Source organism: Pristis pectinata, chromosome 33 (genome assembly GCF_009764475.1).
Source record: "Pristis pectinata isolate sPriPec2 chromosome 33, sPriPec2.1.pri, whole genome shotgun sequence".
NCBI classification, from domain to species: domain Eukaryota; kingdom Metazoa; phylum Chordata; class Chondrichthyes; order Rhinopristiformes; family Pristidae; genus Pristis; species Pristis pectinata.
Window position 1 is genome coordinate 16,150,274 of NC_067437.1, and position 22,638 is coordinate 16,172,911.

General features: G+C 45.0%; 1 protein-coding gene across 12 annotated transcripts in view; it reads right to left on the reverse strand.

Moving 5' to 3' along the window:
- Window positions 1–22,638, reverse strand: part of foxred2 (FAD-dependent oxidoreductase domain containing 2) — a 120,377-nt gene that overhangs the window by 52,270 nt on the left and 45,469 nt on the right. For 2 of the 12 annotated variants that reach the window (XR_007958534.1, XR_007958526.1), the window contains exons 1-2: window positions 2,643–2,687; window positions 90–383 (exon numbers count right to left, since the gene is read on the reverse strand). The exons of 5 other annotated variants lie outside the window; for them this stretch is intronic. The gene's annotated coding sequence lies outside the window, so the exon portion shown is untranslated. Of the gene's footprint in view, window positions 1–89; window positions 384–2,642; window positions 2,728–22,638 lie in introns of those variants that run through there. 5 more of the 12 variants (XR_007958529.1, XM_052043142.1, XR_007958528.1 and 2 more) reach the window with 5 other exon arrangements.

Below are 22,638 nucleotides of genomic sequence, written 5' to 3' on the forward strand. Positions count from 1 at the left end.
TTCCCATAAGGAATGGAGCTAGTCTTCAGAACTAATGGGAAACTGTTCAAACCACAGTTACTTCACTCCAGAATAAAGAAAACACAAACCTCAATAGTCGAGCAGCAGTGTGCAGATGACACGCTTCTGTGCACACTTGAAGGCCGAGGTCCAAACCATCGTCCACTTGTTCACTGAAGCAAATGTGAAGATGGACTTTACGGTCAATATCCTCAAGACTAAGGTCCTCCACCAATCTGCCTTCCACTGTACAGTGCTGCTCTCTGATGATTAAGATTCATGGCAAGACTCTGGGACCACTTCCAATATGTCGGGAGCCACCTCTCAATGAAGGCAGACATGGATAAAATGCACTGTCAACTTCAATTCACCAGCACAGCCTGCTATTGAGGAAAAGGGTGTGTGAAGATCAAGATCTCAAATGGGCTCAAAACTCAAAGTCTACCAGGCAGCAATCCTATACATTCTGACGCTTGGACTATCTACAGCAGGCACCACAATGTATTAGAAAAACACCACCAGTGCAAAATTCTCCAAGTTCACATAAGGATGATAACCAACATCAGTGCCCCCTTCCAAGCCAACATCAAGGCCCTAATTACACTCAGTGAGCTCTGTTGGGCAGGTCACATTGTTTGTACGTCTGACAGCAGACTTCTGAAATAGACATTCCATTCCGAACTCTGTTATGGAAAGAGACAGGAGAAAAGATTCACGAATGTGCTCAAAGTCTCCTTGAATAAGCCAATGAATATATACCAAATACCTTCTTAATAACCTGGAACCACTTTGTGTACAGACTCCAGCAGTCACTAAACTCCTGTCGACCGTTACCCTTTACAAATTTTTAATTCAACTTGTCAATTTCCTTTGGATGCCATGATCTTCTACTTTCTTAATCAATCTACCCTCGTAGCTTCCTCAAAATGAGCTTCAGAGAATACTGAATTCAGAGAGTATTCTGAATCCTGGGTCATTCTCTCCTCTTCCATCAGGTAGAAGATACAGGAGCCTGAGGGCACGTACCACCAGACTTAAGGACAGCTTCTACCCCATTGTGATAAGACTACTGAACGGTTCTCTTATACAATGAATGGACTATGACCTCACGATCTACCTTGTTGTGACCTTGCACCTTATTGCACCGCACTTTCTCTGTAGCTGTGACACTTTACTCTGTACTGTTATTGTTTTTACCTGTACTACATCAATGCACTCTGTACTGACTCAATGTAACTGCACTGTGTAATGAATTGACCTGTACGATCTGTATGCAAGACAAGTTTTTCACTGTACCTTGGTACAAGTGACAATATTAAACCAATACTGAATTCTCTCAGTATTCAGAGAGGCACTGTTTAATCAAGGACAGTCAGTATGGAGTTGTGAAGTTATTCAGCCATGACCTTCCCTTCACACAGATCCATACTGACTGTTCTTGATTAAACAGTGCCTCTTTACTGACTTAGACCAACCCTCAGAATCCTTTATCGTACAACAATCTGCTCACTACTTATATCACACTGACTGGTCTGTAGTTACCTGGTTGATCTTTTTCTCCTTTTTAAACAAGACCACATCAGCAACCTTCCATTCCTCTAGAACCACATATGTAGCCAAAATGCATTGGAAAATAAAAGTAAAAGCTTTCACAATTTCCTTCTTCCTCCATTTGAGAATTTGAGATGCATTTTATTTGGGCCTGATATAATCACATATAAAGATGTTAAAGCACTTGAAATGTCCTCCTGCTCTGTTTATCATTTCCAATACCCTACATCCTTCTTTAATGGTAATAACTATATCATCCCCTTTTTCACGCAGGCAGATGTAGAGTTTTCAGAGTCCTATTCAACCTTTCAGCTGCGCACTGAGGCTGCTGTTTTGTTCTTTAATATGATTTATGCTTTACTTAAACGCTTTGTAAACATCTACAGCAGCACCCAAGCTGCAGACCTTAATTCTAAACGGGACTGACATAATGTGGTCGTGGCTTCTGTGAATGGACCAAATACTGCACCAGGGACTCGAGTTCAATCCTGCACAATCCGTGCAGAGTTTGTATGTTCTCCCTGTTGACTCCATCAAAGACGTACTGGCAGGTTAACTAGCTACTGTAAATAATCAGTTAGTATGGGTTAATGGCAAAAGGATTGAAAGGAAGTTGATGCGGGATGTATGAGAGAAAATAAGTTGCAGGGGTAATGGAACTCCTGAAATTGCTCACCTAGGAGTCGGTATGAGCCCGATGGACCCAATGGCCTCATTCTGCGTCATTGTAAGGTACCCCACCTGGAGTGGGCACCGCCGACGTTGGCAGAAGGTAAATGAATGATCGAACAAGGAGAAGATTGTGGGGAATGGGGAATGGGCCACAGTAGGTCATGGGGAAAGGGCGGGAGGTGCCTGGAGAAGCGGGCTGAGCCGAGACGGTGGGCTGATGAAGGGGAGTGGGGGGCAGCCCGGTGCCCCCGGCCCCGCCAGCTCCCGCATCACTGTCACCGATGGCTTGGCCCTAAACCCCCGGTGCAGAGTAACGGCGCTGCGCAGCTCCTCTCGGGTGAGAGGGGAGCGGCAATGCAGACGGCCCGCATCTCCCACACCGGACCGACCTCCTGCTGACGGACGGACAACTGACTTACCCGCCACGTCGCGGCTCCAATCCCGGGCCATCCACTCCGGCGCCGTCACCGACCGCAGTTTACCCTGCGTCATGCGTCACTGCCCGACGCCGGTTCCAGCGAGACATTGACCTAGCGCTCCCTCTACAGGCGGGCGGTTGTATTTCTGGAGAGAGGGGGAACAGGGGAGTGAGGCGGCGCAGAGAGAGCCCATTCGGCCCATCATACCAGTGCCAGACTGAAACAAGATATTTACAAATGTAGAGTGAAGTTAGTTTCCCATGTGCAACTTCTCACAGTCGGCGTGCATTTCATTCTATTGAATTTGAGAATGGAGTAGGTGTGAAATTTGCATTGGAATAAAACCAAGGTATAAAAAATGATCCAGTTATCCAAGTCATGGACAATATATTCAAAATGGAGACAAACACACTGCAAGGTTCGAACTTAAGTATTAAAATGAGATAGCGATTCTGACACAATGAGCATGAACACAGACTGCACCATTGGAAAACAGGTAACAAAGACAATATGGTAAATTGAAACCTTCACAAGTCACTGCTTAGTCTTCAGTATTGTGTCAAATTCTGGATATACTCACTGTTCAACCTACTTTGAATGACTCATTTCAAGGGAGAAATAAGAAAATTTAGCTGTAACTTTCAAACAGAAAATGTTGAAAGGAAAATTATTGGATGTCAGTGGGTGAAGAGCAGGGGAGTGGGAACAGTTAGAAAGCTATTTTAAAGAGCTGACAGGGTTGAATGGCCTTTTTTGTTCTCTAAGATCCCATTGTCCTAGGAAGGACCTACTATTATACAAGCTAGGTGCTTGGATAACAGCTCCCTCCATCAGCTCCAGAAGGAAATGCTCCGTCACTGATCATTTCTTCCCTGGACTCCCACTACAACTGCTCTTCACACTCCTGCATTATCTTGATAAAACTCAATACAAACTCAAGGAACAGCACCTTTCTAGGAGTCACACTGCATCATATGAACTCAATTATCTGATTAGGTTTCGGACTTAGTTTTCAAGCTTTTTAACAACCACCAAACACATTGCACCTGTATCCTGAAGTGACTGACTCAGCTTGGGTTATATATTTGTGAATCTCCAGAGCTTCACTCTTTCCCAGTTCAGAGACTTCAGAAGGAACTGCAGGCTGATGCTCCTGAGCTCCAGGCATGATGTGCTGTAGGAGCTACCTCTTTTGGATGAGATGTTAAACCAAGGCCCCAGTTGCTCTGTGAGAGGAAGAAAAAGATCTAATGACACTCTTCAAGAATGAACAGCAGTCAATAATTATCCCTCGACCAACATCACCAAAACAGATTATCTGTTTAACCTTGTATCACCAATAGTGTAACTTGCTGTATGCAAAATGGTTATCATATTGACTATATTATAACAGTGACCACATCTTAAAGTTATTGCTTTATCTGTATTGTGTTTCAAGACTTGCAGTTATGAAATTGCCTTTAGAAATGCAAGTTCTTTCAACATCAGAGGTAGATATTTAGTGGTTTTACTCTAAACGAAAAGAATAATCGATCTCTCCTCTTACATTTTTACTGCAGAACACAATAATGGGTGGAGTTTTTTCCGAAAAAAGATGAGAAGAGGAGAGTTCTCTCCAAGGTTCTGCTCAATATTTAACCTTCAAAAAACTGCCAAAAGCAGATTACAATATCTGGTTATCAGATTCCTGTTTGTAGCAACCTGTTGTGTAAATTTAATTGTTACTTTTCCTACATTGCATCAGTAAACAAGTCAAATGAACTTCATTGGCTGTTAAACATTTTGGAACATCCTGAGGTTGTGAAAGATGTTCTAGAAGTGCATGTTCACTATTTCTTAAGCATTGAAAATAGCAATAACCATGACCCACACAACAACAACTGTCAGTGTCAATCAAATCTTAAACAGCAAAGACCCAAAAACATTATAGACCTTTTATGATTCAAGATGTGATAGAACTATCGGCCGCATCATTCACACCTGTAGTAACAAATTTCTGGGTTTGGTGTAATTCAAATTTTATTTTTTAATAATTTTGATAGTTATGGTCAATGTCAAGTGGGACTTTGTCAAAAGCTTTACGAAAACACATGGACTACATCAAAAGACTGCCCTCGTCAACCCTCCTTTATAAAGTTCATATTCAATTACGTTAATTGGATGGGACTTTCCCCTAATAAATCCATATTGCCCTCCTTATTAAATGAAGAGTTATGCCATTGCTTAGAATGGATTCCAATAATCTGTTTACTACTTAAGTAAAACTAAAAGGCCTGTAATTCCCTAGCATATTCCTTATCCCTTTTAAAAATTGTGGTACAAGATTAGCTGTTCTCCAGTCTTCCAGTTCTCTAGCCAGAGTGGATTGAAAGATTGTGGTTGGAGACTCCCCTGCTTTTTTTAACAGCCTGGGATGTATTTCATCTGAGCCAGGTGATCTATCCACTTTCAAAGATGCTGAATGCCTGAACTCCCTTTCTTACGCTGCTTCTCCCGTCCAATATTTCACCCTCTTCCTCCTTAACTGTAACATTAGCCTTGAGCCCTCTTTTGTGGACTATTCATTAAGAACCCTTCTTCCCACATCCTCTGCCTCCACACATATGTGACCTTCTTCAGCTCTAATAGACCCCTCTTATTTATAACCTTCTTCTCTGGCAGTCCCTTGGGATCAAGAATGACTTGGGATCAAGAATCAGTCTATTTCTGTGGGTTCTGAGGTGGTTATGAAGCCAATGTGGGAACCACAGACTCTACCACAGATGGGGCAGGATGTTCCTGATGGGACAGAGAGGTGAGTAGTTTGTGAAGTGGTTCATTCCTTTCGCCGTTTATTCTGGGCTTCTGTGTGCTCCCAATGCGTGGACTCAAGGTTCTAATACCAGCCTGAATCACCTTCTCCTCTTCCGTGGGTGCTGCATTTTTCCAAAGAAGCTTTGAGTACATCCTTCAATATTTTCCTCTGTTCAACTTGCAATCTCTTCCCATGACAATGCTCGGAACAGAGCATCTGTTTCAGGAGTTTGGTTTCAGCCCTGCCAGTGTAATTAGAGCCTCAGTTCTAGGGAATTAAAGCACCCAATGCTGTCTCCAGTGCTGGAGACCACCAATGCTGGACATCAATGCTATTCTCTAATGCTGGACACTACCAGTGCTAGAGACCACCAGTGCTGGATACCAACACTGCTGGATATCACCAATGCTGTCACAAGTTCTGGACACTAACAGTGTTGGAGACCACTAATTCAGGAGACAATCAACGCAGGAGACCACCAATGCTGGGCATCTCCAATGCTGCCTCCAGTGCTGGACACCACCAATGCTAGACACCATCACTGCTGGACCAATGCTGGACACCATCACTGCTAGACGCCATCACTGCTGGACACCAACAACATTGGACACCGCCAATGCTGGAGACCACCAGTGCTGTACACCATCAATGCTGGACACCACCAATGCTGGACACCATCACTGCTGGACACCATCAATGCTGGACATCACCAATGCTGAACATCACCAGTGCTGGACACCACCAATGATGGACACCATCACTGTTGGACACCATCAATGCTGGACATAACCAATGCTGGACACCACCAATGCTGGAGACCACCAATGTTGGACACCATCACTGCTGGACACCATCACTGTTTGATACCATCCTCCAAACCCATTGGAAGGATAAACAAACTAACATCAGCGTCCTCTGCCAGTCCAACATCCCTAGCACTAAAGCCCTAGTTAATAGTCTACTGAGGGCTTCATCACCATGATTTGCCTTAGTGAGCAGCATCACTAAAGAATCCCGTGTTCCTAAAAAAGCCTCTATGTAACATTCAAATCCACCCCCACTCGCTCCCCTCCCCCACATCCACTCTATGAACTGGATACTGTCATTTCCCACTTTATCCTCATTTTAATCAATCTCCCAAAATATTGATAAACTAACACTCTATAAATCAACAAAGCGGTTTATTTTCGAACTAGTTGGTGAAATCCATTCACCATTTTAATCCCCTCATCAGATCACCCCTCAAGCACCTAAACTCAAGGGAATAAGCCAATAATGGACAACCTTGGCAGTGTTCTCAAACCTAGATTGCTACTTTTATCATCAGTCGGAGTTGCATTCAAAGCCAACACCGATTTTGTTTAAACACTGAACTTATTTTTATACGTTATGTTTAAAATACATGTATTAAGACAACTGCAAAAGTGGATATATATAAAAGAACAATTTCACCTCCTGCCATCGCTGCTGGGGGACTCACGAGAGGTGAGGAATTGTACATGGCGAGCATCATCCTTGTGGCACTGGTCTTCCCAGCACCGCACCAGTGAAAAGTCAGTATTTTCTCTAGTGGAAAGTTCATCTGACACTCTCCTACTAAATGTATTTGCTCAAATGCTCCCTTTTCCTCGTAGTTCTCAACACCACCCTAAATGCTCCTTTGAGCACATCCTTGAGCCTTTTCCTTTGCCTGCTGACTGATTTCTTCCCATGACAGAGCTTGGAATACACTTAAGTCTTTGGGTGGACCACCTGGGTATACAGATCCATGGATTGTAAGTCTGTGGACAGCAAAGACATAGTATAGAGTTTCAGGTGAGTAGTGTCAGGCATGTGAGTGACGTGAGCTGCCCAATGGAGTCGACTCAATTAACTAGGGCTCAATTCTGGAAATTTGGAGTGTTGTCGGGAGAAACTGCCCAGAATTGACACAATTTTTCAGCTGGGTACAAATTAGTTCTTTATGTAGATTCAGCTTCACTTTGTAGACTTTGCATTCTCTCCTACTAATTGTAAAGCCCAGGATCCCATATGTTTTGCTAATTATTTTATAAACCTGTTTTACAACCTGCATTATTCCAAATCACACTAGCCTCTTGCCAGTCACAGGAGAACTAGGTTTTTGCAGTGCAGTTTAAAGTCTGCTCTAACTGCCACAGTCTGTTCCAGAGCACTCTGGAGGCTGAAGCCTGCTCCCATTGACCTGCGTGAATCTGGTTGTGGTCCACCGCCATTTCCACATTTGAAAAGCTCTTACAATGGCTGCTTTGATGGTTGCCCCACTGGGGTGTTGTATGAGTAATCTCCCTGCATAACTGTAACTTGCATCCCTGGACCTATCTGAGTAAATCCCTGCTGTACTCACTCCAAAACTATCACCTCTTTTTTATGCCCAGAATTTACATTTCAGCTGGGTACAAACTAGTCTTTCATGTAGATGTAGCTTCACTCTGTAGACTTTGCATTCTCTGCTACTAATTGTAAAGGCCAGGATCCCATACTTCTTTCTAATTTTTTAATAAACCTGTTTTACAACCTGCAAAATGCACTCACAAGAGAGAATGCAGATGCTGGAAATCTGAGCAACACAAAATGCTGGAGGAACTCAGGCAGCATCTATGGAGGGAAATGGACAGTTGACGTTTTGCCAGTTGTGACGTAGAGTCTCGACCTGAAACATCGACTGTCCATTTCCCTCCATATGCTGCCTGACCTGTTGAGTTCCTCCAGCACTTTGTGTGTTGCTACAACCTGCAAAGATTTGTGTTCAAACAGAATTGGTAGCTTAGAATGTCTAAGCTACCAAACCAAAAGTTTTGAGTGAAAGTCTCACTCAGAGACTTTAACATAGAATCCAGGCTGCTGCTGCAGTGCAGTCCAGATAAACTACTGCACTCTCACGGTCATTCTTTTGTTAGAGACATAGATAGGGGCTCAGTTTATCTGCCCATTCAGGCCCTAGTCCTAGTTATTTTAAAGGAGGAATGTTCTTATCTTCAAAGTTCTTGCTTTCTGAATATAGAGTCTTGAGTAATACAGCATGGAAACAGGCCTTTCGGCCCAACTTGTCCATGCTGACCACGATGCCCTCCAAGCTAGTCCCATTTGTCCAAGGTTGGCCCATATACCTCTAAACCTTTCCTATCCATGTACTTATCCAAATGTTTTTAAAATGCTGTTATTAAAGACATCCTTCTCAGGTCATCAGACATTGGGGTATGTTTTGCTCCTTTGACACTGTTGCCAAGAGTCAGCTAGAGGCTGAAGTTAAACCCACCATGGTATGCTGGGAAATTATATCCAATAATTCTGTTATATATTTTAAAATATCCATTGTCCAATAAATCTAACAATGGGTTATGATGCATTTTTTACTTTACAAAAATAATTTTCTAGAAAATAATTCCATTGAAATATATGTACTGCAGACTTCACTCAAATGCATCCAATGTTTTACCAACTTAAAGTCAACATATTCATTCATTGCAGTCATGCATGGAGCAATCTGATTTTTATTCTGAAAACATCACCTATATGTAATGAGTGAAATGGGGCCTGGTAGGGATAGCATTCCCTGTAGGTCTTTTACAAAAGCTAAGTGGAACCTGAATGTGTGCAACAGCTCTCCCTCCTAGACCAGGAACAGTGCAGTGCCCATCATACCCAACTCCAGAAGATTGAGAGCAGTGCAGCACCCATTGTACCCAGCTCCGGGAGATCGAGAGCAGTGCAGCACCCAATGTACCCCAGCTCCGCGAGATCGAGAGCAATGCATCAACTGTCATACCCCAGCTTTGGGAAACCATGAGCAGTGCAGTGCCCATCATACCCCAGCTCCAGGAGATCGAGAGCAGTGCAATGCCCATTGTACCCCAGCTTATGGAGATCGAGAGCAGTGTAGCTCCTGGCGCACTCTAAGTCTGGGAGACTGAGAGTACAAACTCTGACCAGAAACAGCTGGAGACAAAAAATAATCGGAATACAGGCTGATCTCCTCTCAACAACACCACCAGCTTCACCATGACAGAACTCCCTATCTGGGAGAGACCTGTGCCAGTACCTCAGCCTGAAAACAGTGCAGTAGTTTACAAAAGCTTGTGGGCATGCAGGACTTCAACTTGAAGGCCAGTCATATCTTTTTCCATTGTCATCCTGAAACTAATAGAATTATGGTCACTAGTCCTAAAGTGATCCTCCACTGACACGTCAATCATTTGCCCATCCTCATTTCCCAAGAGGAGATCAAATGTAGCCCCTTCTCTAGGAGGGGCATCTACATATTGCTTGAGAAAAGTTTCCTTGACACACTTAACAAATTCTGCCCCATCTAATCCCTCAGCACTATGGCAGTTCCAGTCAACATTAGGGAAGTTAAAGTCACCTACTACTACAACCCTATTATTCCTACACCTGTCAGCAATAATCCTACATAAATATTCCTCTATTTCCCACTGACTATTAGGGAGCCTATCATATTATCATAAGAACATAAGAAATAGAAGTAGGAGGAGGCCATCTGGCCCGTTGAGCCTGCTGTGCCATTCAATAAGGTCATGGCTGATCTGGCCATGGACTCAGATCCAACTTCCTGCCTTTTCCCCATAACCCCTAATTCCCCTATTATGCAAAAATCTATCTAACTATATCTTAAATATATTTAATGAGGTAGCCTCTAATGCTTCACTGGGCAGAGAATTCCACAGATTCTCTACTCTCTGGGAAAAGCAGTTCCTCCTCATCTCCGTCCTAAATCTACTCCCCCAAATCTTGAGGCTATGTCCCCTAGTTCTAGTCTCACCTACCAGTGGAAACAACCTTCCTGCCTCTACCTTATTTATCCCTTTCATAATTTTATATGTTTCTATAAGATTCCCCTCATTCTTCTGAATCTTAGCGAGTATAGTCCCAGGCAACTCAATCTCTCCTCATAGGCTAACCCCCTCATCTCTGGAATCAACCTTGTGAACCTCCTCTGCACCGCCTCCAAAGCCAGTATATCTTTCCACAAGTAAGGAGACCAGAACTGCAAGCAGTACTCCAAGTGTGGCCTCACCAGTACCCTGTACAGTTTCAGCATAACCTCCCTGCTCTTAAATTCAATCCCTCTCCCAATGAAGGCCAACATTTCATTTGCCTTCTTGATAACCTGTTGCACCTGCAAACCAACCTTTGCGATTCATGCACAAGCACTCCTAAGTCCCTCTGCACAACAGCATGCTGCAATCTTTCACCATTTAAATAATAATCTGATCTTCTATTTTTCCTTCCAAAGTGGATGACCTCACATTTACCAACATTGTACTCCATCTGCCAGACCCTTGCCCACTCACTTAACCTATCTATATCTCTCTGCAGACTCTCCGCATCCTCTGCACAATTTGCTTTTCCACTCAATTTAGTGTCATCAGCAAACTTAGATACACTACACTGGGTCCCAAATCGTGAACAGTTGCGGGCCAGCACTGATCCCTGCAGCACCCCTCTCACCACTGATTGCTAACCAGATAAACACCCATTTATCCCAACTCTCTGCCTTCTATTGGTTAACCAATCCTCTGTCCATGCTAATACATTACCCCCAACTCCATCCCATCAAAGTGATCACCCCTTTTTTATTTCTAAATTCTACCCACATGGCCTCACTGGACATTCCCCCAGGATATCCTATTTAAGTAGTGGCATGACGTTCTCCCTAATGAATAGCACATCCTCTCCTCTCTTACATCTCCCTCTGTCACGATGGAAACATTGGGACCCAGGAACATTGAGCTGCCGGTCCTGCTCATCCCTCTACTACGTTTCCGTAACAGCTATAATATCACAATCCCATGTGCCAATCCATGCCCTGAGTTCATCTGCCTTACCTGTGAGGTTTCTTGCATTAAAGTAAATGCAGTTTAGCATATCAGACCTTCCACAGTCCCTGTCCTGCCCCTGTCTGGACAGACTACTGAAGTTTAACCTCTACATTTGCCTCAACTTTCTCATCTGATACACTATGACCCATCCCCCTCCCAAATAGCACGAGCAAACCTCCCTGCATGCATAATGGTGTCCCTCCACTTCAGATACAACCTGTCCCTCTTGTGCAGGTCACCTCTATCCAAGAAGAGATCCCAACAGTCCAGGTAGCTGACGCCCTCCTGCCTGAACCAGCTCTTCAACCAGGCATTCATTTGCCTTTTCCTCCTATTCCTACCCTCATTAGCACACGGCACATCCTGAGATTACAACCCTAGAGGTCCTGCTTTTTAACTTTCTGCCTAACTCCCTATATTCACTTTGCTGGACCTCATCTCTCTTTCTGCCTATGTTGTTATTACCAATTTGTACATTGGATGCTCACTCTGCCCTTTCAGAATGCCCTGTGCCTGCTCAGAGACACCAGGGAGGCAACAGTCCATCCTGGTGCCTCACTTGCAGCCACAGACGTGCCTATCTGCTTCCCTGATTATAGAGTCCCCTGTCACTACTGCTCACCTACATTTCGACCATCCCTGCTGCACAACAGAGCCAGTCATGGTGACATTGATCTGGTTGCTGTTATTGCTTTCTCCTGAGAAGCTACCCCCTCGACAGTATCCACAACGGTATACTTGTTAGAGAGGGGAATAGCCACAGGGGACTCCTGTACTAACTGCCTTCTTCTGGAGGTCACCCAACTCTCCGGCTGAACCTGCGATGTGACCCTATCTCCTATCAATAACACTCTCTGCCTCCTGTATACTCCTTAGTGAGTCCAACTGCCACTCCAACCGATCCATGGAGTCTGAGGGGAGCTGCAGCTGGACTCACTCCCTGCAAATGTAGTTGTCAGGGACACTTGGCTTCTCCCTGATCTTCTACATCTCACAGAAGGACCATACCACTCCACTGACTACCCCTTAAGTTACTGCTGGCTTAAAGGAAAAGGAAAGACTTTATTTTGACTTACCGTACCTTGTCACCACTCAGCCTTAGTCATCAATGCAAAGGATTGGCCTGGCCTCGTTACCATGCAATGTTCCATTCAGTTGGATATTGTCACACTACCTGTCCTGCAGGGTCAAAGGTGTTTTCTAAAAAGAACATTACTACAATCGTTACCGACTTCCTAAGGACACGCGTGGACAAGTGCGTACCCACAAAAACATTTTGGGTCTTCCCCAACCAGAAGCCCTGGATGAACCAGGAGATTGGTAATCTGCTGAGGGCTACATCTGTGGAGTTTACAGAGTCACATAGGAAGTCCAGGTATGACCTCTGGAAGGCCTTTGTGAGCGCAAGGAGGCAATTTCAGACTAAGCAGGAATCACAGATGGACACTCGACAGCTGTGGCAGGGCTTGCACGATATAAGTTCCTACAAAGTAATCAGGTAGCAAACGTGGCAAAGACCGGATGAGCTCAATGCCTTTCTGCTCGCTTTGATAGGGAGAACTGTGACCCACACGAGCCCCCACATCTCCAGGTGACCCTGTAATCTCAGTCTCTGAAGCTGACGTCCAGGCATCCTTCAAGAAGCTGAATCCACGAAAGGCATCTGATCCAGACGGTGTACCTGACTGAGTACTAAAGATCTGTGTGGACCAACTGGCTGGAGTATTTACGGACATATTCAACCTCTCGCTTCTGCGGTCTGAAGTTCCCACCTGCTTCAAAAGGGCATCTATTGTAGCAGTCCCAAGAAGAGTGTGGTGATCTGCCTCAATGACTACTGTCTGGTAGTGCTTACATCAACTGTAATGAAGTGCTTCAAGAGGTTGATTATGGCACGAATCAACTCCTGCCTCAGAGATGACCTGGATCCACTCCGATTTGCCCACTGCCACAACAGGTCAACAGTAGATGTGTTTTCTCTGGCCTTTCACTCTGTTCTGGACCATCTGGACAACAGGAACTCGTACGTCAGGCTGTTACAGCTCGGTGTTCAACACAATTGTCCCATCCAAACTCACCATCAGGCTTCAAGAACTGGACCTCTGTACCTCCCTCTGCAACTGGATACTTGACTTCCTCATCGGCAGACCTCAATCATTGAGGATTGTTAACAACATCTCCTCCTCACTGATCATCAACACAGGTGCACCTCAAGGCCGGGTGCTTAGCCCCCGCTCTACTCTCTATAAACGCAACTGTGTGGCTAAGCACAGCTCCAATGCCATTTTCAAAATCGCCGATGACACCACTGTTGTTGGACGAATCACAGGGCGATGAGTCAGCGAGATAGGACACCTGGTTGAGTGCTGCCACAACAACAACCTCTCACACAACGTCAGCAAATCTAAAGAGTTGATTGTTGACTTCAGGAAGGGGAAGGAGGGCGAACGTGCACCAGTCTACATTGGGGATCAGCAGTGGAGAGAATCAGCAGCTTTAAATTCCTGAGCGTTAATATATCGGATGGCCTGTCCTGGGCCCAGCACATAGATGCAATCATAAGGAAAGCGCACCAGCGTCTTTACTTTCTTAGGAGGTTAAGGAGGTTCGGCTTGTTACTGAACACTCTGAAAAACTTCTACAGATGTACAGTTGAAAGAATCCTGACTGGTTGCATCATGGTCTGGTACAGCCATTCGAATGTGCAGGAATGTAAGAAGCTGCAGAACATAGTGGACTCTGGCCAATACGTCACAGGCACATCCCTCCCCATCACTGATAGTATCTACAGGAGGTGCTGCCTCAAGAAGGCAACACCCGTCATCAAAGATCCCCACCATCCAGGCCATGCCACCTTTTCGCAGCTACAATCTGGCAGGATGTACAGAAGCCTGAAGTCCCACACCACCAGGTTCAAGAACAGCTACTTCCCTTTGACCAACAGGTTCTTGAACCAACCGGCACAATCCTAATCACTGCAATTTAGCGACACTGTGACCACTTTCATCACTTTGTACTAAAATTGTTTTTCTTTGTTCTAATTGTCTTGTAAAAATCGTGTATAATTTATGTTTAATTTATATTTTTCTTGTGAATGCTGCTTATATGATACTATGTGCCTGTGATGCTGCTGCAAGTAAATTTTTCATTGCACCTGTGCGCACATGTACATGTGCATATGACAATAAACTTGACTTTGACTTTGAAGTCCATCAGGCCGTGAACGTCCTGCGGGCCCTGTGGGAGAAGGACATGATCCTGTGGGATGGTTCCCGAGCAGACTTTCAAAACCATTTGGCAGAATCATCACCAGAACTCACCAACAAGGGCCAAGATCTCAGTTGGCTGGCGGTGAGACAAGCCCTCCCTGTCAGATCCTTCCTGCGCAGTGGAGTCTCACCCACTGCCCTCAAGTCAGCTGCAGTGAGGATGAGATGATTACCCACCCCTTCGTGGAATGTGCAAAGAAGATCTGGGGAAGGATGCAAGGTTTCTTGTCAAAGTTCATCCCGAACAGCTGTGTAACAGAGGACTCTCTGATCTAAGGGAATGCTGCCAACTGGCACATTCCGGGCTGCAGGAGTACGTGCTGAAAGTTGGTGTAGCTGACACAAAGACTGAGGGGAGGGACTGCAGCCTAAAGTCCTGCTGCCACTAGACATAGAGGGGCTTAGCCCTGTGTAAACAGCCTCTCAAACACTTGGTTTAGGTCATTCAAGGAGGACATGCAAGTGCCAATGGTGCCTCATACACAGAATGTGCAAATGCTACAAATGTATAGACCCAATAACACATTGAATCTATAGACTGAATGACAATATGAACATAAAAAAAGACATGCACCGTTTTTGTATTTCTTGTATTTATTTTTTACAAATAATGTTAATTTTCTAAATAAAAAAAGTATCAGCAAGACTTGACAGTGAGCAGGAAGACCACCAGGTCTTTTTCATTGGACAACACAGTGGTGCAGCTGGTGGAGCAGCTGCCTCACAGCGCCAAGACACAGGTTCACATCTGACTCTGGTGCTGTCTGTGTGGAGAATAAAATGGGATTAATAATTAATGTAGGATTAGCGGAAATGGGCGGTTGATGGTCACCTTGGATTCAGTGGGCTGAAGGGCCTGGTTCCATGTTTTATCTCTCTATGACTCTATATTTTATTCATAATACATGCAGTAAATACAATCAGGTCACAGCTTTCTCTCAATTCATTATGTCATCAACTCAATACATTCTCTTACAGTGCATCAACACCCCTCATGTCTCCACTTTAAAAAATGCACCATGAAGTGACCGAGAGGCTGTTACCCAGGGCCTAGCCCCTCAATGTTCTGTGGGAGCAGAACCCTAGACTGTGGTCCTTCCCCACGGAGCCTTTGCTGTGGCTGCACCAAGCTTCAGTGCATCCCTCAGCACGTACTCCTGCGACTTGGAATGTGAGTCGGCAGCATTCCCTTGCAAGCATCTTGTTGTACTGGAAGATAAGGTATCTTTATTAGTCACACGTACATTGAAACACACAGTGAAATGCATCTTTGCGTAGAGTGCTCTGGGGGAGCCCACAAGTGTCGCCATGCCTTTGGCACCAACATAGCATGCCCACAACCTCCCAACTCACACGTCTTTGGAATGTGGAAGGAAACCAGAGCACCCGGAGAACGTACAAACTCCTTACAGACAGCGGCCGGAATTGAACCCGGGTCGCAGGCGCTGTAATAGCGTTGCGCTAACCGCTGCACTACTGTGCCTGTTTCGGGCAGATCAAAAGCATCTTTCACTGAGTTGTTGATCTTCCAGCAGCAGTTGATGTCTATCTTGGTGTGTGTCCCTGGAAACAGCCCATAGACCAGAGAGTCTTTTGTTTTGCCGCCGTTGGGACAAACCTCATCAAGGACTGCCATGTCCTTTTCTAGACTTTTTTAATACATGCACAGTCCACAAAGAGGTGGGCGCTTGCCCCATCCACATCTCAGCCGTCTTGGGGGCAGCGTGCACTGGGACTGCGACTCCAACCGTGCAGGAAGGATCTGATGGGGAGGGGCCCTTTCACTGCCAGCCAAGCGAGGTCTTGCTGCTTGTTGATGAGTTCTGGCAAAGAGTCCTTCTGCCAAATGGTTTTGACAGTCTCCTGGGGAACCATCCCACAGGATTCATCGTGTCCTTCTCCTGCTGACTGCTTTATGGACTTGTGGTCATAGGTGTTTATCAGAAGGATTTTTTCTACGAGGGACAGGTAGTGCAGCAAAGTCCAACTGAATGGAACATTGCAGGGCAATAAGGCCAGGCCCATCATACACAACATGGGGGACAGGTAGAACCTCAGCATGGACTGACATTTTGTGTCTATATACTTTGGTTCTACATGCAGCTTGCTGAAGCCACACACAAGTTTGAGAGTGTGCCATCCACAGGCCACTTTCACTGATGAAACAACAGCAGGTCAACATTCCCTGGTCTGCCCTACACACATCAGGGAGATAATGGGTTTCAATGGAAAGGCTGTATTGATTGTTCATTTGTATCTGCTGAGTGTCCCAAGGCAGAGGATTATTGAACCAATCTGACAGTGTAAGCTGTAGCTGAAAAACAGAAAATCACAGATGACATAAATCTGAAAACTGGAAGGTTGGGCTCACCCTTTGTGGACTGATGGAGGTGTTCTGGAAGGATGTCACCCAATCTGCATTGGTTTCTTCAATGCAGAGAAGACCACATCATGAGCAGTACACTAAACAGGAAGAAATGTGGATCGTTGCTTCCGTGGCCTGTCACTTTAATTCTCCATACCACTCCCACCCACGGGTGCGTTAACCCTTTGCAAAAAAGTCCAACCAGGCTTTAGTCTTAATGTCCCACTGACCTCAAACAGTAAACCAAATGAATGGAAATATTCCTCCTCAAGAGATTACAAAACAAATGGACATTGCAGTAAAGGAAGAAATTGAAATTAGATGGTCTCTTTCATGGGAAATGAAGCACTGAGTGAAATCTGGCTTGTAGGAAGTGCTATGGTAGAGGGAACATGGTAAGCAGTTTGTGCACAGCAAGGTTCTACACATGGCAATGAAGCAATGATGGTTGATGAATGAATCCATTGAAGAATTGATTCAGTGAGCTTCCTATTAACAAGGAAACAATTCCTCGATCCACTGGGTATTTTCAGATTAGACAGTCCCAGTGGAATCTGGGTAGTATTGGCCTCCACTCATTTAAATGCCAGCAAGTCCAGTACATGTGCGCATTATTGGGCCAAACCTGCTGTGCTATGTTTCAATGTGCTCCACTTCTGGACCACTCTTCTCTGTGGAGTCCATCCTGCAGTGGTTCCTTGCTGGGGAGTGGGCTCTCAGATCCTGTGGCAGACTGGGTAAAGGCAAGAAGGTCCTTTTCTTTTTTTTCTGATTATTTGTATTTGATTTCCTGTTTTTAATTATTTAAAATGTTTTTACTGATTTGCTTCTTTTCTTTAAATAACACATAAACACTTAAAATCGTTGTTTCATTTTAAACTACTTTTATATTTTTTAGATTGACAGCTTTCAAAGGTGTGAGGGAAGATTTGAATGGGGTTGCCGAGGTCTCACCACCGGATTCCAGGATACTTCAAGCCAGCAAGATAGGCCCTGTGGATCCTCGTGAGATCAGGTCAGGTTTGGAGTGATGGTTGGCAGTGAGATTGGCCTGATGTAATGCAATGGGATATGCCCAGACATATGGGATACCAGGTCTTCATAATATAAAAAGGGTCACCCGACTAACACCCTTGCATGCCCAAACTCTGGCCACAAGGTGCTGCTGTAGAGCACTATTTTCAACTGCTCTCAACCAGGACATAATGACTGCCAGCAAAAAACAAACTGCTGGAGGAACTCAGCAGGTCAGGCAGCATCTGTGGAGGCAAGGGAAGCATCAACTATCCCTCCAGCAGTTTGTTTTTTTGCTCCAGATTCCAGCAGCTGCAGCCTCTTCTCTCCCCAGAACTGCTCGCCTAGACTGGTTGGGCCAAATGGCCTGTTTCTTTGCTGTATATCCCAAGTAGTGTAACCTTTAAAAAAGTAATTATTGGGTTGTGAATGTTACCTGTCTAGTTCCCAAAATGACTGAAGGCTGCCTCCTTAACGCCACTTTAGCAGGGCAATTGCCTCTCCAGGACAGGAGTCACAAACAGGGCAATCCAGGAAAGGAAGACAGATTTCAATCATGAGAGGACTCAGGGGAACCATCTGTGCTTTTGCCACAATCTGACAGCTTCATGGTCTCCTTTACTGATACTAGTCCTATTTCTCTAGATTTTAATAGCCAATAGCTGGCTTGTTGTCGGGAGATTAACAGCTGAAAACATACTGTAATGCTGTTCAAACATAGACTAACACAGGCATTGCAATTTGCTAATGACTGAACAAAAAGAACCTACAGTTCCTCTCAGAGAAATAACCAACAAAAGTCCCAAGAACTGTCCCCAGGACACCAACCATCTATCTGGATGGGCAGTCATTAAGGATACCCCTCTACACTCTGCCCCTTTCCTCAGAGAAACATGCCCCATGCATATGAAACTGCACTTTGGACAGGAAACAGTAGGAAGACTTCTAATCAGAGTTGCAGTCACATTGGAGCCAGCTCAGCACAGAACAAGTCTTCCTTCCCTAAAAAAAGAGCATGTGAAACTTACAGGGAAGTTTTAACTGAAATAGCTGATTTAACTTGACTCTCAAAAAGCCCCAATGAAACCTGAACTCACATTTCCTGGATTACTTTCCATGTCACTGGATTAACCACCCAAGTAACACAAACCTGCACTTGTGAAGAAGACAGAACTAAAAACATGCAATGTTTATGAGAACTTGCATCTCCATGGTGACTTAAATGTAGAAAATGTGATAACGGGATCTCCACTGCTTACGAACGCCAGACCTATGAAAAGCCCATACATGTGATTGAGTGTCTGGGAGGTCAGCGGGATTGATTTGCTGGTTGCTGCAGGGCTGCAGGCTCTTCTGCAGTGTGGGAACTCAGTTCACAGCCACTCTTTAGACTTGTGAGCTGTTCAGATTACAAACAGATTACAGGAATGAAATCCAACCATAAACTGAGGGGGACCTGTAGTTAAGATGAACTTGCACTTATAATAGGGCCTTCCATTATGACAGACACTTAACAAATCATTGCTGTGTAGACGATGGCCTTAGGGCTCACTGTTCCACAAGCAGATGATCAGCTATGGTGAAGTGATTAAACGGCCGACATCACCAGGCCGTGGTCACGTGGGGAATGGGCACGTCCTCCCATGCTGCTGACAATTGCTGAATAACATGGAACCTGGGGAAGCAACATCCTGATGGACCCAGTTGGGAGTTCAACAGGATCACTTGAGCAGCTACACTATGGTCACAGCAAACTGGTAAAGAGACAGGCAAACGTGATGTGAGCAATGCAGCCTGCTGTGACCATTAGACACCAATTGACCCATTTACCTCCCCAACCTAATGTCTCATTCACTGTACCCCACCAACCTAATGTCCCATTCACTCTACCCCACCAACCTAATGTCCAACTCACTCTACCCCATCAACCTAATGGCCAACTCACTGTAACCCCACCAACTATCTGTTCCACATACTCTAACCCCACCAACCTAATGCCCACTTCACTATGTCCCCCCAACTGCTGTAGCTGCATTGGACTTGGGTAACGATGGCAGCTGAGTGAGATGCTCCCACTTCTGCAGGATGAATCTCACACTGGGACCCACCAAACTGCCCACGTGGCACTGGGAAGTTGCAGTCTGTTGAGTAGGTAGGTGAGTGGCTGAAGCTCCCCACAGGAGAGTCAGGGGCTTCTGGTTTAGAAACATGGCCCCTGGGGCTGCAGTTGCGGGTGGGGGTGAGGCGACTGATGAGTGGCCCTGTGGTGGGAAGGTGGGAGCTGTCGGTGGGCGGTCTCGCTCAGCGAGAGTGAGTGACTGGATGCAGGAGAATGGGGGGAGGCTGGGTTTGGGAGAGGAGAAAGAGAAGGGGACAGGAGGGGGAAGGCAGCTGAGAGGCAAGGGGGACTGAAGAATGAGGGAAGGAGTTAGGGGAAGGAGACTGAGGGAGATGGGTACTGAAGGAGGGGGGGATCAGGGGGTAGGGTTAAGTGAGAAAGAGTGTGTGAGCAAGAACGTGTGTGAGCAAGAATATGTGTGTGTGTGTGTGTGTGTGTGTGTGTATATGCATAGGTATGTGTCCATTTGTGCACACATGTGTGTGCACATGTGTGCGTGTTTGCATGTCTGTATGTGTGTATATGTGTGTGCAAGTGCATACATGTGTCACAAGTACTAAGTCTGTGCAGCAGAGTCTGGTCTCCAGACATCTAGAATCCCCTTACCACTGGACCATGACCTCACCCAATGAAGACCACATTATAGTTGGTGTGTAACGGTCACCCAAAATCGACAGGATTCACATCCAGATATCTTCCACTGCACAGAACTGGTGGAAGCGTCATCCCAAGGGACGATCTCAGAAGTCAACAATCTACTGTCTGCCTCACTCTCTAACCTGCTCGTACTACCCACCGTCAATGAAATATCCCATTCAACATGCCGCTAGCTGTACACTGTGCTGCTGAATGTTCCAGCCACTGTATTCCCTACGTTTCTTTTTCCATGTATTCCACTTTCTAATCAGTTTGATTGCCTTTGAGGTTGTTTATTTAACATAGCAGGTGAATTTGCACAAGGAAAATAAAATAGAGAATAAAGGTTAATTGCACTGAGATTGACCCAATTGGTTTAAACCTGGTGATATGCCTTTAATTATGAAATTACAAACTAATCATCTGAAGGATCAAGAAGGCACCAGAACTTGCACAATTCATTGTACCATGATGGGAGGGGTGGAATATAGGTAAATAAACCTTTTAAGGGTTGTTTCTGTTTGTTTTTGAAAGGTCGCTAAGGCAATGTTCTAACTGAGTGAGTACATTATACAAACACACACTACACTTCCACAGTGCACCATGGGTTGGAATCCTTTGTCAACTTAGTGGGGAGAGGTAGAAGTGAATCAGCAATAGAATTAAAACATTACTCAGCTCTTCCTGACTTCTTTCAGTAGTCACAGGGCAACAGAGGACTGGGGGGAGGGGGCGGGAGTGCAGGGCAAGCCAGCATCAGGCACATGCATGAGGTATGAACCTCTCTTCCCAAGGCTGAGTCAACATGAAAAGACAACCGCCTAGCCCAAACGAAAGGCAGTTCTCAGCACAAAATAAAAGAGGAACTCAGTTGCATTAAGAATGATTCAGCAAGGCTGTACCAGAAGATTCTAGAGGGTCAACTTTCCACAGCAGAAGACACAGTGCTATCCTTGAGCTGGAGTCACTCGTCATTAACCCATGAAGAACCCAGAGAGAGAGCAATTTCGAGCTAACCTAAAGTAGACAATAATACAGCACAGACAGGAAGTACAGCTCTATTTATAGGGCACTGATTGAGCTTTACAGAGTACTTAGGAAATGAAAGCAAAGGGACACAACGGACCTCTTGTATGATAAAAATGTACTCTTGATCTCTCAATCTACTTCTTCATGGCCCTTGTACTTTACTTGTCTACTGGCACTGCACTTTCTCTGTAACTGTAACATTATATTCTGCATTCTGTTATTGTTTTTCCTTTTGTACTACCTCGATGTACTTATGTATGGAATGATCTGTATGGATGGCATGCAAAACAAAGCTTTTCACTGCATCTTGATACATGTGACAATAATAAACCAATTACCAATTAAAAGATAGGAGCAGGAGTGGGCTTTTCTGTGCTTCGAACCTGCAACACCATTCACCATCATCATGGCTGATTTCGTACCTCCACACTATTTTCCTGCCTTATCCCCGTAAACCTCAATTCCTTTAATCTCCTGAAATCTCTCAATCTCTGTTTTGAATGTACTCAATCACGAAGCCTCCACAGCCCAACAGGGTACAGAATTCCAAAGGTTCCCTGCACTCCGAGTGAAGAGATTTCTCCTCATTTCAGATCTAAATGACAGTGGGAGAGGGGAATGAAGGATTGTTGTAACGCAGGATACATAACAGCTGGTTTTGCACTCGGTACAGCTTCAGAAATAGCAATGGAAAAATGACGAGATAATCTATTTTCAGTGACATAACAAAAGAGGATAATGGAAACAGTCAGCAAGTTAGGCACATCTGAAGAAAATAGGAGCAGGAGTAGGCCACCAGGGCCTTCAAGCTAGCCCCACCATTCGATATGATCATGGATGATCTCTGCTGGCCTCAATTCCTGCTCTATATGAGTTTCCTATAATCCTCAATTCCTTGATTTTTCAAAATAT